Source organism: Phyllostomus discolor, chromosome 3 (assembly GCF_004126475.2).
Source record: "Phyllostomus discolor isolate MPI-MPIP mPhyDis1 chromosome 3, mPhyDis1.pri.v3, whole genome shotgun sequence".
NCBI lineage: Eukaryota > Metazoa > Chordata > Mammalia > Chiroptera > Phyllostomidae > Phyllostomus > Phyllostomus discolor.
Window position 1 is genome coordinate 17,314,431 of NC_040905.2, and position 4,323 is coordinate 17,318,753.

The following is a 4,323-nucleotide window of genomic DNA, read 5'->3' on the forward strand; positions in this document are numbered from 1 at the left end:
TAAGAAAGTGTTGTAATGTCCAGTCCATTTTATTTTTGAGAAACTATGATAATAATACTTTTACCCTTATATCTTCAGACATGTATTGGTACTTCAAGCACTGTACCCCAAACCTACCATATTCCATTATCAGTGAAAACCTGTAGGATAACACTGACCTCAAAATAAGAAAATAAAGCCTTTGTATTTCTTATAATGTTAATCTAGTACTGAGCTATTCTTCAGAAAACAAAGATATGACTTTAATAAATAAATTTAATCAAACATGCATCATACTATATTTCTACACATTTAATAATTTTCCTTATGATAATCTACTGATAAGTATAGCACAAGATGGCATACAAAAAATTGTATAGTGTTTTATTTATATGTTATTTTAAATATTCAACAAAAATATTTTGTGATTAAACTTTAATGTTCAAATATAAGGGTTCTCCAGTACAAATCCAGTCAAAATATATGATGCAAAGAAACATAATGAGCAGTCTCTATAATAAGAATAGGATGAATATTCTAGATTTTTGTGGTCTTATTTTGAATTTTGTCATTTTCTGGTTGATTTGCAAGCTTTTTGTTATTTTTGATTTGACATTGTTAAAATAACTATAAAGAAAAGGAAAATTAATAATTATTCATTTTTCTTAAATTTTAGATGGGGCAATTTTTTAAATTTTAATATTATAATAGTAAATTATATTGTGCATACTGCTTGAACTATGCATATGATATAAATTTTTTTCAAATCAAAACTTAGGAACTTAAAACTAGTGGAGGTGTTTTTGTTCTTTAATAGATACTTAGTGAAAAATGTGCGACACTGACTGGTGTGGCTCAGTAGCTTGGGCGTTGTCCTGCAGACAGAAAGGTCACTGGTTCTTCCTGGTGGGGATGCATTCCTGGGTTGTGGTCCAGGTCCCTGGCTGTGGGCATGGGAGAGGCAACAGATCAATGTTTCTCTTGCACATCAATGTTTCTCTCCCTTTCTTCTCTTCCTTCTAAAAATGCATTTTTAAAAATATGTGATTCATTATATGGACAATATTCAGTGTTAAATGAAACATGGATGTTTGTGTATAGTTAACATTCATGTATGTTCAAAATTATTTGACTGTTCATACTTTGTGTGTACATACACATATGCACAGATGAGGGTAGCAATGTATCAAACCTCAGAATTAATACCTTCTAATTGATTTACCTTGTAATCATACTTAAGCAAAAATTAGGTATCCAGGATATGGGATTTCATTTTGAACATGTAAGTTGCTTCAAGTAGGACTAAAGTGTCATTCTCTATGGAAATTATACAAAGGGAATTTCCCCTGTGAGTCACTATATCACAAGAAGAGTAAAGGGCTTTTTATTTAAGTTACTTATAACTGGAGCAAGTAAACCCATCCAGAAAAGCCCCAACTACTAGGAGGATTTAGAAGAATATGAAGACTCTAGATAAAAAAAAAAGATGCAAAATTTTCACCGTACCCTCTATAACTCCCATCCCTTGTATTTGTAATTGTAATTTGTAATTTGTAATCAATTTGTAATTGTAATTGATGATATTGAAATGTTCGTGGGATATGTGGGAGGCTGGGAAAGTTGTATCTACACCTGGAAGCATTTCATCCTGTCTACTGCTTTATGTAGCTCAATGCATAAATATGTTTCCATATCTTCTTTTGTAAAGGAATCTTACTATGTAACTATAGCTGATATTTTCCACCCAAACTAGAACAAACCCAACATGAAGGTGATTTTTATGTATGTATTGTGATCTAAAACTGTGACTGACACAATCCAAATAAAATGTTAATCAACAACAATATTGTACAGTTTTCTATAAAAGAGAAATAAAAAGAAAAATGCTGATATTCCTTTACTTCTGTTCTGTAGTTCTCCAAAGTCCCAGGCAATATTCCTTAAATATGTATGTAAGTTGATAAATAAATTTGTCTATAAGAAATGAAAATTTTTAATTGGCCCAAACAACTAATCAGTCAAAGATCTTATATTTCTCTTTTTTCTCATTGAATTTTTATATCTAGAAATTTCTTAGAAATCTTCTATGATATAAAATGAAATCTAGAGTTTTCAAGTTTTATAAATAAAAAATAATTATATGTCTCCATCAGATTGGTTATCAGAAGCTGCTCTTATACAAGATTATAATAACTGAATCACATTCTAGCATAGTAATTACAAGGCTAGCTTAACAGATTATTTTTTGACAACCCTGTAAATACTTACTCACTTCATCAAACTTTTCAATGGCCCGGATTAAAAATTTACTACTAATAATATTTATATTTAAGTGTGTCTCACTTAAGTAGCCAATGAAATATTTAAACAAATAATAGAAGTGAAGTAGTTCTAATAGATGGTTTGACTTTATAATGAGTTTATATAATAGAGTAAAAAAGATAAAATATATTAATTACACTAATTAATACCATAAGTATATGCAGTGCATGTCCAATGTATATTCCAATATTTTAGAATACAAAGGAACATTTCTACAAGTCCTTTTCTTTGGGATTTATAAAACCTCAAAATAATTTTATAATAAACTCACATCTCTGATAGTTTTTTCCAACATATCCTTACAAATTGAGTTTTTAAGTTCATATCTTAGCTTTGACATATTCATAATTCCTCTGTAGAGGCCCAACATACAACTTCAGTATTCCTTAATTTGTTATCCCAGTGTGGATTATAATTATTTTTTAAACAGGTACACTATGCCACTAAATTCCATCCACCCATGTTCACCAAAATGAAACTTCAATTTGACTGTGACTGTTTTACCAATCCTTTCCTTGACCTTATCATTACACCTATGACTGAATAACTATAGTTGGTTTGAATAACCAAAACGGACCTCACAATGTGAAGAACAGTCGTAAACTAATCTTTCTTTTTCCCTTGCTAAAAAAAAAAATCACACAACGACCCCTGGCTAGTGTGGTTCAGTGGATTGAGCACTGGCTTGCGAACCAAAGTGTTGCTTGTCCAATTCCTAGTCAGGGCACATGCCTGGGTTGCAGGCCAGGTCCCCAGTGGGGAGTATGTGAGAGGCAATCACACACTGATGTTTCTTCCCTCTCTTTCTCCCTCCCTTCACCTCTCTCTAAAATAAATAAATAAATAAATAAATAAATAAATAAATAAAGTCTTAAAAAAAACAAAAAGAGTTAGGATGTCATTTTGCATATACAATACTTTCTAAGAAAAGAACATGTCTAATGTACATTTGATTCAACTGAAGTACAATATACAGAGATTCTGATTCTGATTTTATTATACCTAAAGATGACAAAAATAGCTGGCTCTTAAGTAAATTTGTATTATTCTTCAGCTTGTCCAAGCTGTTATTTGCATAAAACTTCAATTTACAGATTGGGCAAGTAAAAAATTCTGCATACACTAATCAACAGACTTTAGTACTTACATTTTAAAGCCATAGATTTTGCTGATGAGAACCAAAGTGGTACTTTGTGTTTTATTACATATTGAAAAAAAGAAATACTTTATTATCTTAAGAATAAACTCCAGCTGAATAGTTCTATTATATTAAATTACTTGTAATTGCTTGCATAGCACACAATTCAGGCAAGGTTCTCTCATCATATGATGCCTAGTATTTTAACAGTGGAATTGACTCCTTTTCCAAGGAAGGAGACCCTTACAATTTAAACTGTTTCTAAAAAAGTAAGGATTTCGTGTTTTAAAGATGTGAATTATGTATTAGGGTAAGGCATGTTACAGACAAGAAATCTGAAGATTTCTATAGTGGGATCTCCGTTCCTAAGGCACCCAGGGATCCAGGCTGACAGCAGTTCTGCCACCTACCATGGCAACACCTGGTCCATGTGGACATCCTCAATGCTGCCACAGGGAGAGACAGATGGAAGCTTGAGTGTGTCCCTCTTTGAGTGATAGACGCCATCATTATTCAGACCACATTTGTTGGAGTAAGAAACATGATATTGCCTAACTATAAGCAGGACAAGAAAATACAGTCAATAAAATATTCAGTGAGTGTTGTCATTGGAATAATTTGTATGGTATAAGGAGAAAACAAGGAACTAAAACAGGAATCAAAAGTTACTATAATATAGATGTTTTGATTCTAGAAGGCACAATCATTTAAAATATAATGAACTGCTTCAAATGTTCATAATTACATTTTACATACACATGTCTGTATCCAGATCTGGCTAATAATAAGTGCTTAACCAAATTAAACATCATAACATATGAAACCTTTAACATAATATTATAGATAATTTTCTAAAGATCTCTGTGGCAGATGTTTATTAATAT